The 16,045-nt window shown below is 49.9% G+C and overlaps 1 protein-coding gene across 2 annotated transcripts in view; it reads left to right on the forward strand.

Moving 5' to 3' along the window:
- Positions 1–16,045, forward strand: part of LOC136573243 (cytochrome P450 2G1-like) — a 105,378-nt gene that overhangs the window by 32,541 nt on the left and 56,792 nt on the right. The window lies entirely within an intron of this gene.

Consider the following 16,045-nt stretch of genomic DNA (forward strand, 5'->3'; position numbering starts at 1 on the left):
TTAAGGAGGGTGCAATTCCACCATAAATGAAGATATGACCCTACTTCTCCCTTGCATCTCTAGCATTTATTCTGGGGTGTCAATTTATATGCATAAAGCCACTGTGGTGTTTTATACCACCTTACAAGTAATTTGTAATGTGATTCTTGTGCCGATGTTCCCAGTATCGAGTTGGTATCCTCCTGGGACAAGGAGATGCCAAGTTCCCTCTCTCAGGGGACAATAAAGGCCGGTTTAGCTATATTCTGAGGTACAATGAAGCGTTTACGCAATGGGGCAATTTTCCTTAGTTTGGTGTCTTTTATGTTCAGAGTGCACTCAAAGGGAAGTAGAGGTCTAACCTCTCTGAACTTTTTTGATGAAGTCACCTATTACCCTGGTCACTATTACCTTGATCACTGTGGCCTGATGCAAAAAGGACAGTTTATGCGAGGGGAGGAGCGTTTTAAGTATTTCCGGGGGAGATAAATGGGCCAAGGAAAGCAGATCCTCAATCTTATGAGTTCCGAGTTTGTTCCAGATCGACTCAGTAACTCGATCTGGTCTGAAGCCCAATAATTTGGGGATTGTTTCATTGGGAGGGTTGGTGAAGGCGACGGGGCTAATCTTTCTCTTACTTCATCCCAAATTTCGCACGGACCTCTCAGTAAGGGATTGAAATTCTTTGCTCTGTACTGTTTTTTTTCAGGTAGCCATAGGTCTCCCTCTGAGATTTCCTTATTGTAGTGTAGGGCCATATCCGGTAATAACTTATCCCTGATAGGGTTCACTGGGTTCATCCAGTAGCTTAGATGCGAGGCACAATAATAATCAGGGATGTTAGGTAGATCCATGCCTCCCTCAGGGCCCCTTTTTATCATCAGGCTGTAGGCCAGTCTCGGTCTCCGTGATCTCCAAACAAACCCTGAGAAAATAGTACGTAGGGTTTTGAAGTAGTTTGCTGGAAGGTGAATAAGAAGCATCCTTATTAGACATGAGCGAGCACCCAAATGCACGGGTGCTCATTACTTGAGTCGAACTTTCCGCGATGCTCGAGGGTTTGTTTCGAGTAACGAACCCCATTGAAGTCAATGGGCGACTCGAGCATTTTTGTATATCGCCGATGCTCGCTAAGGTTTTCATTTGTGAAAATCTGGGAAATTCAAGAAAGCGATGGGAACGACACAGAAACGGATAGAGCAGGCGAGGGGTTACATGTTGGGCTGCATCTCAAGTTCCCAGGTCCCACTATTAAGCCACAATAGCGGCAAGAGTGAGCCCCCCCTCCCAACAATTTTTACTTCTGAAAAGCCCTCATTAGCAATGCATACCTTAGCTAAGCACCACACTACCTCCAACAAAGCACAATCACTGCCTGCGTGATACTCCACTGCCACTTCTCCTGGGTTACATGCTGCCCAACCCCCCCACACGACCCAGTGTCCACAGCGCACACCAAAGTGTCCCTGCGCAGCCTTCAGCTGCCCTCATGCCACACGCTGGCCTCATAGCCACACCACACTCATGTCTATTTATAAGTGCGTCTGCCATGAGGAGGAACCAGAGGCACACACTGCAGAGGGTTGGCAGGGCCAGGCAGCGACCCTCTTTAAAAGGGGCGAGGCGATAGCCCACAATGCTGTACAGAAGCAATGAGAACTCCAATCCTGTGCCACCTCCATCAGGAGCTGCAAACGTGGGCATAGGAATGGGGAATCCATGTGCCACACAGTATTCATTCTGTCAAGGTGTCACATAGCTCAATCCACACTGCAAGGGGAAAGCTGTCAGCGCTCTGCCCCCTACCCAAGTCAGTCAGTGCCTTTGTGCCAGACAGGTCAAACACCGCAATGGGAACTAAGTTTGCACCAACAGCATAGGTGGGTCCTAGGAAACCCAAGACATGAACAAAAAATTGATCTGAGCGGCCAAACATGGCAGACTTGCACCGCGCCCACGGCATAGGCCTTGGCCCACAGATTCAGCAATCCTAGGCTGGAAGCGGACTTTCACTGCACTCAGGACATAGGCCTCTGCACAAACCCTCAGCAATCGCGGGCCTACAGCGGACTCCAATGCTAGCGTAGCTGTGCACGTCTCATTAGCGCTGTATTGCTCCTGTAGTTTGTCCCAATGCAGTGCCCCGGATAGTAGAGCTAACGCCAGATTAAATACAGGTGGGCTTCGGCCCACACTGCATGCCCCAGTCAGACTGGGGTTCTTTATAAGTAGACACAGGCAGGTACAACTCTGTGTGGACCGACAGTATGGGTTGGTCCCAGGAAGCCACCGGCGTTACATAAATAAATCCCATTGCATTGCCCAGCACGGCTGAGGTAACGTCAGATTAAACGCAGGTGGGCTTTGGCCCACATTGCATGCCCCAGTCAGACTGGGGTATTTTTATAAGTAGACACAGGCAGGTACAACTCCCTAATATGAAGTCCGTGTGGACCCACAGCATGGGTGGCTCCCTGGAACCCATTGGCGGTACATAAATGTATCCCATTGCAGTGCCCTGCTCAGCAGAGCTAACATCAGATGCAATACAGGTGGGCTTCGGCCCACAGTGCATGCCCCAGTCAGACTGGTAATATGTACCTTAACAGTAACCGCGTTGGTGGGAATGTGGTCGCAACAGCGGACCTAGTAGCGCGGTTTTATTTAGTTGGTTTTCAGAATGTGGCCATGATTAAGTGGGCCGTGGCGGGGGGATGGTGGGGGGGCTCTCTTGTTGTGTCAATAAAGGTGAAATTCTTGGACTGCCACCAGACGGACCAATGCAAAGGTATTTGCCAAGAATGTTTTCATTGTTGGAGGAGGAAGGGGATGTTTTTGAGGCACTACGTGTCCTCTCCACGTGTCCGTGGTTATATGCACCTTAACAGTAACCGTGTTAGTGGGAAATGGCCTCGCCGCCATCATGTCTTAGGGAAGCCTCCGTTTCCACACCCCAGTGACATAGCATTAGCTGCGGTATAGGCAGAGCCCAGAATTAGTAACATTTCAGTTGTAGCATTAGGGACAGGCCCCAGTAACAATTCCGAAGCAGCAGTATAGGGGGAGCACAGTATTAGTTCCATTTCAGTAGTAGTAGCAGTCAAGACAGGCCCCAGTAACATATCACTAGCAGCAGTATAGGGGGAGCACAGTATTAGTTCCATTTCAGTAATAGTAGCAGTCAAGACAGGCCCCAGTAACAATTCCAAAGCAGCAGTATAGGGGGAGCACAGTATTAGTTCCATTTCAGTAGTAGTAGCAGTCAAGACAGGCCCCAGTAACATATCACTGGCAGCAGTATAGGGGGAGCACAGTCTTAGTTCCATTTCTGTAATAGTAGCAGTCAAGACAGGCCCCAGTAACAATTCCGAAGCAGCAGTATAGTAGGAGCACAGTATTAGTTCCATTTCAGTAGTAGTAGCAGTCAAGACAGGGCCCAGTAACATATCACTAGCAGCAGTATAGGGGGAGCACAGTCTTAGTTCCTTTTCAGTAATAGTAGCAGTCAAGACAGGCCCCAGTAACAATTCTGAAGCAGCAGTATAGGGGGAGCACAGTATTAATTCCATTTCAGTAGTAGTAGCAGTCAAGACAGGCCACAGTAACATTCCCGTTGCAGCAGTTTAGGGAGATAACAGTCTCTTTCACATTTCAGTAGTTGCAGTATAGACAAGGCCCCAGTGACATTTATGTAGCAAAAGTGTAGGCCAACCCCACACACCTTGCTGTACCATGAGTGCAGGCGAAGCCCATAAAAATTACTAGGATTACACTGTAGGCGAGGGCCCAAAGAAATTGGTGTACCAACAGTACTAATGTACCTCAGAAAAATTGCCCATGCCCAACCAAGAGGGCAGGTGAAACCCATTAATTGCTTTGGTTACTGTGGCTTAATTTGTAACTAGGCCTGGAGGCAGCCCAGTTAAAATAAAAATTGGTTCAGGTGCAAGTTTCAACGCTTTAATGAGCATTGAAACGTATAAAAATTGTTTACAAAAGTAATATGACTGAGCCTTGTGGGCCTAAGAAAAATTGCCCGTTCGGCGTGATTACGTCAGGTTTCAGGAGGAGAAGCAGGAGGAGGAGGATGAATATAATACACAGATTGAAGAAGCTAAAAGGTCCCCGTTTTTTATGATGATAGAGAACGACGCTTTCATCCGCGGGTGCATCCTACGTATTGTTTAGGTACCGCTGCTGTCCGTTGGTAGAGAAGAGAAGTCTGGGGAAATCCAGGCTTTGTTCATCTTTATGAGTGTAAGCCTGTCGGCACTGTCAGTTGACAGGCGGGTACGGTTATCCGTGATGATTCCCCCAGCCACACTAAACACCCTCTCTGACAAGACGCTAGCTGCAGGACAGGCAAGCACCTCCAGGGCATGCAGCACGAGTTCAGGCCACGTGTCCAGCTTCGACACCCAGTAGTTGTACGGAGCAGAGGCGTCACGGAGGACGGTCGTGCGATCGGCTACGTACTCCCTCACCATCCTTTTACAGTGCTCCCGCCGACTCAGCCTTGACTGGGGATCGGTGACACAGTCTTGCTGGGGAGCCAGAAAGCTGTCAAAGGCCTTAGAGAGTGTTCCCCTGCCTGTGCTGTACATGCTGCCTGATCTCTGCGCCTCCCCTGCTACCTGGCCCTCGGAACTGCACCTTCTGCCACTAGCGCTGTCGGATGGGAATTTTACCATCAGTTTGTCCGCCAGGGTCCTGTGGTATAGCATCACTCTCGAACCCCTTTCCTCTTTGGTTATGAGAGTGGAAAGCTTCTCCTTATACCGTGGGTCAAGCAGTGTGTACACCCAGTAATCCGTAGTGGCCAGAATGCGTGTAACGCGAGGGTCACGAGAAAGGCATCCTAACATGAAGTCAGCCATGTGTGCCAGGGTACCTGTACGCAACACATGGCTGTCCTCACTAGTAAGATCACTTTCAGGATCCTCCTCCTCCTCCTCCTCAGGCCATACACGCTGAAAGGATGACAGGCAAGCAACATGGGTACCCTCAGCAGTGGGCCAAGCTGTCTCTTCCCCCTCCTCCTCATGCTCCTCCCCCTCCTCCTCTTCCTCTAAAACGCGCTGATATATAGACATGAGGGTGCTCTGACTATCCAGCGACATACTGTCTTCCCCCGCCTCCGTTTCCGAGCGCAAAGCGTCTGTCTTTATGCTTTGCAGGGAACTTCTCAAGAGGCATAGCAGAGGAATGGTGACGCTAATGATTGCAGCATCGCCGCTCACCATCTGGGTAGACTCCTCAAAGTTTCCAAGGACCTGGCAGATGTCTGCCAACCAGGCCCGCTCTTCTGTAAAGAATTGAGGAGGCTGACTCCCTCTATGCCGCCCATGTTGGAGTTGGTATTCCACTATATCTCTACGCTGCTCATAGAGCCTGGCCAACATGTGGAGCGTAGAGTTCCACCGTATGGGCACGTCGCACAGCAGTCGGTGCACTGGCAGATTAAACGGATGATGCAGGGTCCGCAGGGTGGCAGCGTCCGTCTTGGACTTGCGGAAATGTGCGCAGAGCCGGCGCACCTTTCCGAGCAGGTCTGACAAGCGTGGGTAGCTTTTCAGAAAGCGCTGAACCACCAAATTAAAGATGTGGGCCAGGCATGGCACGTGCGTGAGGCTGCCGAGCTGCAGAGCCGCCACTAGGTTACGACCGTTGTCACACACGAGCATGCCCGGTTGGAGGCTCAGCGGCGCAAGCCAGCGGTCGGTCTGCTCTGTTAGACCCTGCAGCAGTTCGTGGGCCGTGTGCCTCTTCTCTCCTAAGCTGAGTAGTTTCAGCACGGCCTGCTGACGCTTGCCCACCGCTGTGCTGCCGTGCCGCGCGACACCGACTGCTGGCGACGTGCTGCTGACACATCTTGATTGCAAGACAGAGGTTGCGTAGGAGGAGGAGGAGGAGGGTGGTTTAGTGGAGGAAGCATACACCGCCGCAGATACCACCACCGAGCTGGGGCCCGCAATTCTGGGGGTGGGTAGGACGTGAGCGGTCCCAGGCTCTGACTTTGTCCCAGCCTCCACTAAATTCACCCAATGTGCCGTCAGGGAGATATAGTGGCCCTGCCCGCCTGTGCTTGTCCACGTGTCCGTTGTTAAGTGGACCTTGGCAGTAACCGCATTGGTGAGGGCGCGTACAATATTGCGGGAGACGTGGTCGTGCAGGGCTGGGACGGCACATCGGGAAAAGTAGTGGCGACTGGCAACTGAGTAGCGCGTGGCCGCCGCCGCCATCATACCTTTGAAAGCCTCCGTTTCCACAACCCTATACGGCAGCATCTCCAGGCTATTTGGCTATGTGCACGTTTAACGCTTGAGCGTGCGGGTGTGTGGCGGCGAACTGGCGCTTGCGCTCCATCACTTGCGCTAGCGACGGCTGGACGGTGCGCTGAGAGACATTGGTGGATGGGGCCGAGCACAGCGGAGGTGAGGGTGCGGGTGCAGGCCAGGCGACTGTAGTGCCTGTGTCCTGAGAGGGGGGTTGGATCTCAGTGGCAGGTTGGGGCACAGGGGGAGAGGCAGCGGTGCAAACCGGAGGCGGCGAACGGCCTTAGTCCCACCTTGTGGGGTGCTTGGCCATCATATGTCTGCGCATGCTGGTGGTGGTGAGGCTGGTGGTGGTGGCTCCCCGGCTGATCTTGGCGCGACAAAGGTTGCACACCACTGTTCGTCGGTCGTCTGCACTCTCAGTGAAAAACTGCCAGACCTTTGAGCACCTTCGCCTCTGCAGGGTGGCATGGCGCGAGGGGGCGCTTTGGGAAACAGTTGGTGGATTATTCGGTCTGGCCCTGCCTCTACCCCTGGCCACCGCACTGCCTCTTCCAACCTGCCCTGCTGCTGCACTTGCCTCCCCCTCTAAAGACCTGTCCTCAGTAGGCGTAGCAAACCAGGTGGGGTCAGTCACCTCATCGTCCTGCTGCTCTTTCTTCGAATTCTCTGTGCGCTCCTCCCTCGGACTTACTCCAATTACTACTACCTGAGTGATTGACAACTGTGTCTCATCGTCCTCCTCACCCACTGAAAGCTCTTGAGACAGTTGCCGGAAGTCCCCAGCCTCATCCCCCGGTCCCCGGGAACTTTCCAAAGGTTGGGCATCGGTCACGACAAACTCCTCCGGTGGGAGAGGAACCATTGCTGGTCATTCTGGGCAGGGGCCCGGGAACAGTTCCTGGGAGTCTGCCTGCTCCTTAGAATGTGTCATTGTAATGGAGTGAGGAGGCTGGGAGGAAGGAGGAGCAGCAGCCAGAGGATTCAGAGTTGCAGCAGTGGATGGCGCAGAACTCTGGGTGGTCGATAGATTGCTGGATGCACTTTCTGCCATCCACGACAGGACCTGCTCACACTGCTCAGTTTCTAATAAAGGTCTACTGCGTGGACCCAGTAATTGTGAGATGAATGTGTGGACGCCAGAAACGTGCCTCTCTCCTAATCCCGCAGCAGTCGGCTGCGATACACCTGGATCAGGAGCTCGGCCTGTGCCCACACTCTGACTTGGGCCTCCGCGTCCTCGACCGCGTCCATGTCCTCTAGGTCTACCCCTACCCCTCAGCATGCTGTATTACCAGTAGTGCAGAAACAGAACGCTGTAATTAAATGTGCCGCTTATTGGCCTGTGGTTGGAGGCTGACTTCCCTTACGGAACGCACAGCAGAGCCAGGAAACAGTTTTGCGCACGCCTGTAGTGAGACGTAGGTGCGTATAACTGAGCTAGTGGAATTCACAGCGCAGAAGCAGTCAAGTGGCCAAAGGCCAGTAGTAGGCCTTAAGTATTTTGCTTCTATTTTTTTTAAATGCTGAGCTGATACAGCAGACAGATACTGTAGGCAGCGTATAATATTATGTATACTCTTTCCCTCTGGCGGGATGACGGCGATCATGTAACAGAGACAGCAGATCCAGGAAACAATTTTGCGCAAGCCTGCTGTAACGCTTAGCTGCGTATTAATTAGGACTACAACCGCCAGCAGATAGATACTGTAGGCAGCATATAATATTATGTATACTCTTTCCCTCTGGCGGGATGATGGCGATCATGTAACAGAGACAGCAGATCCAGAAAACAATTTTGCGCAAGCCTGCTGTAACGCTTAGCTGCGTATTAATTAGGACTACAACCTCCAGCAGATAGATACTGTAGGCAGCGTATAATATTATGTATACTGTTTCCCTCTGGCGGGATGACAGCGCTGATGTAACAGGGACAGCAGATCCAGGAAACAATTTTGCGCAAGCCTGCTGTAACGCTTAGCTGCGTATTAATTAGGACTACAACCCCCAGCAGATAGATACTGTAGGCAGCGTATAATATTATGTATACTGTTTCCCTCTGGCGGGATGGCAGCGCTGATGTAACAGAGACAGCAGATCCAGGAAACAATTTTGCGCAAGCCTGCTGTAACGCTTAGCTGCGTATTAATTAGGACTACAACCCCCAGCAGATAGATACTGTAGGCAGCGTATAATATTATGTATACTGTTTCCCTCTGGCGGGATGACAGCGATCAATTTTTTGGAAAAAGCCCACTGCGTATATAGCCTGAATATCTCTTTCCCTGCCTCACCAGTACTGCCCCTATACTCTGTACAATGACTGCAGACTGCGGACGCATTGCTCTGCACGGCCGATATACAAAAAAAAAATTGTGCAACACTGCTAAAAGCAGCCTCAACAGTACTGCACACGGTCAGATGTGGCCCTAAGAAGGACCGTTGGGGTTCTTGAAGCCTAAAATAACTCCTAACGCTCTCCCTATAGCAGCAGCACCAGCAGCAGCACTTTCCCTGAGCTATGTCAGAATGCATCTGTGGCGAGATGCGGGAGGGGCCGATTTTTATATACTCGGGTGACACCTGATCTCGCCAGCCACTCACTGCAGGGGGGTGGTATAGGGCTTGAACGTCGCAGGGGGAAGTTGTAATGCCTTCCCTGTCTTTCTATTGGCCAGAAAAGCGCGCTAATGTCTCAGAGATGAAAGTGAAAGTAACTCGAACATCGCGTGGTACTCGCCTCTAGTAACGAGCATCTCGAACACGCTAATACTCAAACGAGTATCAAGCTCGGACGAGTACGTTCGCTCATCTCTAATAATAATCAATGCTCGTGCCAAATTTCAAGTGAGAGAATTAGATTACGTATGTAAAATTTGGACGCTAATTCTTTTGCGCATAGAATTGAATAATCGAGTTGGCACCCATTAACTTTTTCTATTTATGACATAATCAATGCTCGTGCCAAATTTCGAGTTTCTATGACACCGGGAAGTGAGAGAATTAGATTCCGTATGTAAAATATGGAGTTAATACTTTTGCGCTTAGAATTAATTAATCGAGTGGAGGCCAATTAACTTTTCCTATTTATGACATAATCAATGCTCCTGCCAAATTTCAAGTTTCTATGACATCAGTAAGTGAGAGAATTAGATTACGTACTGTAACAGGGTAAGAGTAATGGTCTGGAGTGGAAGGTATGCGTCACAGAGGTTATTAGCCTCTGTGAGGTAGTCCGGTCCTCTTTCACTCCAGACCAGATCTTACCACCTGTCCAGCCGGCCATTTAAGGAGACAGGTGGAAGGTAGAGGGAGGTGTGTGTGCACCTGGGAGATACAGGCTGCAAGTACTCTGTGACTTCCACTGTGAACAGAGAGAGACGCGGTGGACGAGGCGCTACCTGGTTGTAGCAGGACCCCTGGAGGGGATACGCCTGCCCTTGGACTAGAGCCTGAGAGATTGAAGGCAGAAGGACCAGCTGCGTTCTGGACATCCACAGGTCTGTGCACCATCCTTGGACTTGTATGGTCTCCTCAGCTGAGGAGTTACCTGTGTCACCTCCGGACTGAGGAGGGTTAAATCTGAACAGAGACTTTTTGTTGCTATCATTTACTATTTATCTGGAGACCCAGTTATTTATGTTCCTGTTAAAGACTGTGTAAATAAACCTAAAGAAAAGACAATTGACGGTTTGGAGTGGTCTTTAACCCCCGCTGTGCTGCAAGTGGTGGAGGATGCGCTGGCATTAAGAGACTCCCCGAGGGAAAAAGCGAACTGTTTACATAGCTCTGGAGGAGTTAATAAAACAGCTGAAGGCACTGACAGTAGTAGACTCCCCGAGAAAAAAACAAACTGTTGCCATAGCCATGGAGGAGTTAATCAAACAGCTAGTAGTAATTAGCACACAGCAGCAAGAAACAAATCAATTGCTGATTCGTCAGATGGCGATGCTAATGGAGACTAAAAGAAAAGAGGAGAAGTCATCCACTAGCATGGACGTATTAAAAACTGTAAGGGGGTCGTTACAAAAAATGACCCCGGAGGATGATGTGGAAGCTTACCTGGCCATCTTTGAAAGGGTGGCAATGAGGGAAAAACTGCCACCAGAACAATGGGCGGAAGTTATAGCCCCATATCTCACTGGGGAGCCGCAAAAGGCATATTATGACTTGCCCCAACAGGATGCCGGGGAATATAATAAGCTAAAATCTGAGATTTTGGCCCGCCTGGGAGTGAGCATGGCAGTCCGGGCACAGCGAGTCCATCACTGGAAGTATAGCCAAGACAAACCTTTCAGGTCACAAATGTTTGATCTCTTGCACCTAGCCCAAAAATGGCTACAGCCGGAAACCTCCTCGCCTACACAAATAGTAGAGAAGGTTGTGATGGACCGGTTTATACAGACTCTGCCCAGGCCTATCCAACGATGGGTGGCCCAGGGAAATCCTGAGAGTATCAACAACCTGATGGGCTTGGTCGAACGGTATGTTGCAGCGGAAGAGACAGCGGCGGCTGTTAGGCCTCCTGGTCGTCCTGCAGACGCTCGGAGAGAAAGTGCCAAATCCATTTCAGAAAGGAAGCAAAGGAACCAGAGAGGTTTGGAGCCCGTACAAAGAAACCCGGTCAACCCCGTTACGTGCTGGGAGTGCCAACGTCCAGAGCATATCGCCGCTCATTGTCCAGTTTGGGTTGAACCCATGGGATGCTCCTGTAGCCGGGACTGTTCTTTGTTGGCACATTCTACCTGCGCTACAGGGGTGGACAGAGACACCCAGCCACAGATGTGTCAAGTGACACTGAATGGTGTGGAAGTGTTGGCCTTGCTGGACTCAGGGAGCATGATTTCATTGCTGGACTCAGCCATCGCCACTGGACTGGACCCCCGGGGCAGATTGGGGGTGGTCTGTATACACGGTGACACTAAAGAATACCCGGCTGCCCAGGTGACCATAGGCACAGTGTGCGGAACCTATGTACACCAGGTGGGGGTGGTTAACAAATTACTCTACCCACTGATAATTGGGAGGGACTTCCCGTTGTTTTGGGAACTGTGGGCGGAGGTGCCGCGGCCTTGCGGAGCTGGCGCGTCGAGCACCACGGGAGGTTTTCAGCATCAGCATAACAAATTTCCCTTTGCAGGACTGACTGATTCTCAGGAACCCACTCCGGAACCCCAGGTACCTGACCTTGGGGTGAACAGGGATAATTTTGGGACTGCACAGCTTAATGATCTGACCTTAAGGAATGCACGAGAAAATATCTCTGTGATTAATGGTGTACCGCAACAGGCAGAGGGTGAGGTGCGATTTCCTCATTTTGAATTGATTAATGAATTGTTATATCGGGTAATAAAAGTAAATAATGAAGTGATAAAACAACTTCTGATACCTGGTGGATATAGGCGTACGGTCCTTGACCTAGCCCATACTCACATACTGGGCGGTCATTTAGGGGCAGAAAAAACACAGGAACGCATTCTACAGAGGTTTTTCTGGCCGGGGTGCCATAAAGAAATAAAGGATTTCTGTACATCCTGTCCTCAGTGCCAGATATCTGCTCCTATCTCGCACTTCAGAAGCCCGTTGGTACTACCGTATATACCGGCGTATAAGACGACTTTTGAACCCCGAAAAATCTGCTCTGCAGTCGGGGGTCGTCTTATGCGCCGGTAATACAAAAAAAAAAAAAGTGTAAAAAAAAAAATTTATTACTCACCTCCCACGGCGTTCTGTCGCGCTCCGGCAGGATGTCGCTCGCTCCGGCAGGCTGTCGCTCGCTCCTCGTCCCCGGCGCAGCATAGCTTTCTGAATGCGGGGCTTGAAATCCCCGCTTCCAGAAAGCTAATACACACGCCGGCAGCCATGACAGCATTGAATGGCTGTGATTGGCTAAAGCACACGTGGCTCAGCCAATCACACTATTCAATGACATCATTGAATGGCTGTGATTGGCTGAAGGCGCACGTGTTAGCAATCACACCCATTCAATGATGTCATTGAATAGTGTGATTGGCTGAAGCCACGTGTGCTTTAGCCAATCACAGCCATTCAATGATGTCATGGCTGCCGGCGTGTGTATTAGCTTTCTGGAAGCGGGGATTTCAAGCCCCGCATTCAGAAAGCTATGCTGCGCCGGGACGAGGAGCGAGCGACAGCCTGCCTGAGCGAGCGACATCCTGCCGGAGCGCGACAGAACGCCGTGGGAGGTGAGTAATGAATTTATTTTTTTTTCTCCACTGTATACCGGCGTATAAGGTGACAGTTGGGGGGTCGTCTTATACGCCCCGTCGCCTTATACGCCGGTATATACGGTAATTTGAGCGAATTGCTATGGATTTGGTGGGACCCCTGGTGAAGTCAGCCAGGGGTCACCAGTATATCCTTGTAATCGTGGACTACGCCACCAGGTATCCAGAAGCAATACCTCTGAGGAACACTTTCTCTAAATGTATAGGTAAAGAATTGTTCCAGATGTTCACTCGGGTGGGGCGTCCCAAGGAGATTCTAACAGACCAGGGGACCCCATTCATGTCGAAGGTGATGAGGGAACTGTGCAAGTTGCTGCGGATTAAGCAATTGCGCACCTCCGTCTACCACCCCCAGACAGATGGGTTGGTGGAAAGGTTCAATAAAACGTTAAAAAATATACTAAAGAAGGTGGTAGAAAAGGATGGCCGAGATTGGGACTGTTTGCTTCCGTACTTATTATTTTCCATTCTAGAGGTACCACAGGCCTCCACGGGGTTCTCTCCTTTTGAGCTATTGTACGCACGAAAAACCCCGTGGATTACTGGACATAGCAAAAGAGACATGGGAGAGCGAAGCCACCCCACATAAGAGTGTCATTGACCATGTGGCCCAAATGCAGGAGAGACTTGCCAAGATAATGCCATTAGCAAAAGAACAGCTCCTCCAAGCGCAGGAAAGGCAGGCTAATGTCTATAATCAGGCAGCCAGAGTCAGACAGTTTAACCCAGGGGATCGGGTGCTGGTACTAGTCCCCACCGTAGAAAGTAAGTTTCTTGCCAAGTGGCAGGGACCATACGAGGTGGTGGAAAAAGTAGGGACGGTCAATTATAAAGTCCTCCAACCAGGTAGGAGAAAGCCCATCCAAATTTACCATGTAAATTTGTTAAAACCCTGGAAGGAACGGGATTCACTGGGTTCTCCCTGCTTGGTCACGGAGCCAGAGGGTAATATCCAGGACGTGATTATAGCAGAAACCCTGTCGAAATCCCAGAGACAAGAAAGCAAAGAATTTTTGCAGAGGAATAGGGATCTGTTTACTGACCGACCCGGTCGCGCTACGGTCCTGGAACACGAGATCCGGACAGACCCTAACGTAAGGGTCAATATAAAACCCTATAGAATCCCTGAAGCCCACAGGGAAGTAGTGTCCCAAGAGGTAAAAAGGATGCTTGAAATGGGGGTCATTGAGGAATCCACAAGTGGATGGTCAAGCCCCATAGTCTTAGTGCCGAAACCGTCAGGGGAATGGCGCTTTTGCAATGATTACCGGAAGCTTAATGAAGTTTCCGAATCTGATGCGTACCCAATGGCTCGGGTTGATGAGCTGATTGGCAGACTCGGCTCAGCCCGGTATATGACTACACTAGACCTCACAAAAGGGTACTGGCAGATTCCCCTGTCGGCCGACGCAAAAGAAAAGACGGCTTTTTCTACCCCAGAAGGGTGTTTTCAGTATGTGACCATGCCTTTTGGACTAAAAGGAGCCCCCGCAACATTCCAGAGGGTGATGGACAAAATCCTAGCTCCCCATAAGAAGTACGCAGCAGCGTATTTAGACGACATCATAATATTTAGCCGGGACTGGGAAAGCCACCTCAGCAAGGTTCAGGCAATATTAGACTCCCTCAGTTGGGTGGGGTTCACGATAAATCCAAAAAAATGTGCAGTGGGAATGGAAGAGGTCAAATACCTGGGCTACATAGTGGGTAGGGGGCTAGTTAAACCCCAAATTAATAATGTGTAAGCCATTAAGGAATGGCCACGACCCCTAACAAAAAAACAGGTGCGGGCATTTTTAGGTATAGTGGGCTATCACCGATGCTTCGTCCCAAATTTTGCCACGATTGCAGCCCTGCTGACAGAGCTTACCAAGGGGAACAGGTTGGTAATGGTGCAGTGGACACCAGAAGCGGAACATGCGTTTGAACAGCTAAAACGTGTATTGTGTCAACAGCCCATATTGATAGCTGCCGACTTTTCAAAAGAGTTCGTAGTCCAGACGGACGCGTCGGAAGTATGGCTGGGGGCCGTATTGTCCCAAGTGATTAACGGAGAAGAGCATCCCGTGCTGTTAAGCAGAAAAATGTCCCCTTATGAAAAAAATTACGCCATAGTTGCGAAGGAAGGGTTAGCAGTAAAATGGGCATTAGACTCCCTAAGGTACTACCTCCTGGGCAGGAAATTTAAACTAATCTCAGACCATGCTCCCTTGAAGTGGATGTATAAAAATAAAGGGAATAATACCAGGGTGACAAGATGGTTCTTAACGGTGCAAGAATTTGACTTTGAGGTGGAACATAGGCCGGGAAAATTACATGGTAATGCAGATGCCCTGTCTAGGATTTACTGTGCAGTTGCAGTTGGTGCCCAGCCGGATGGCTTGGGGCAGAGGGGGGAGGTATGTAACAGGGTCAGAGGAATGGTCTGGAGTGGAAGGTATGTGTCACAGAGGTTATTAGCCTCTGCGAGGTAGTCTGGTCCTCTTTCACTCCAGACCAGATCTTACCACCTGTCCAGCCGGCCATTTAAGGAGACCGGTGGAAGGTAGAGGGAGGTGTGTGTGCACCTGGGAGATACAGGCTGCAAGTACTCTGTAACTTCCACTGTGAACAGAGAGAGACGCGGTGGACGAGGCGCTACCTGGTTGTAGCAGGACCCCTGGGGGGGATACGCCTGCCCTTGGACTAGAGCCTGAGAGATTGAAGGCAGAAGGACCAGCTGCGTTCAGGACATCCACAGGTCTTTGCACCGTCCTTGGACTTGTATGGTCTCCTCAGCTGAGGAGTTACCTGTGTCATTTATCTGGAGACCCAGTTATTTATGTTCCTGTTAAAGACTGTGTAAATAAACCTAAAAAAAAGACAAGTGACGGTTTGGAGTGCTCTTTAACCCCCGCTGTGCTATAGTACGTAAAATTTGGATGCTAATTCTTTTGTGCTTAGAATTGAATAATCGAGTGGAGACCCATTAACTTTTCCTATGTATGACATAATCAATGCTCCTGCCAAATCGCAAGTTTCTATGACATCGGGAAATAAGAGAATTAGATTACGTACGTAAAATTTGGACACTAGTTCTTTTGCGCTAGCATTGAATAATCGAGTTGGGACCTATTAGCTTTTCCGATTTATGACATAATCAATGCTCGGGCCAAATTTCATGTTTCTACGACATCGGGAAGTGAGGGCATTAGATGACGCATGTAAAATTTCGACGCTAATTCTTTTGTGCTAGAATTGAATAATCGAGTTGGGACCCATTAGCTTTTTCTACTTATGACATAATCAATGCTTGTGCCAAAGTTCATGTTTCTATGACATCGGGAAGTGAGAGAATTAGATTCGTGCACAAAATTTGGACGCTAATTCTTTTGCGCTAGAATTGAATAATTGAGTTGGGACCTCTTTACTTTTCCTATTTTGGACATAATCTATGCTTGTGCCAAATTTCATGTTTCTACAACATCGGGAAGTTGGAGAATTAGTGGCGAGTCAGTCAGTCAGTGAGTGAGTCAGTGAGGGCTTTCGTCTTTATCTATATAC

This window comes from Eleutherodactylus coqui, chromosome 7, assembly GCF_035609145.1.
Source record: "Eleutherodactylus coqui strain aEleCoq1 chromosome 7, aEleCoq1.hap1, whole genome shotgun sequence".
Taxonomy (NCBI): Eukaryota; Metazoa; Chordata; class Amphibia; order Anura; family Eleutherodactylidae; genus Eleutherodactylus; species Eleutherodactylus coqui.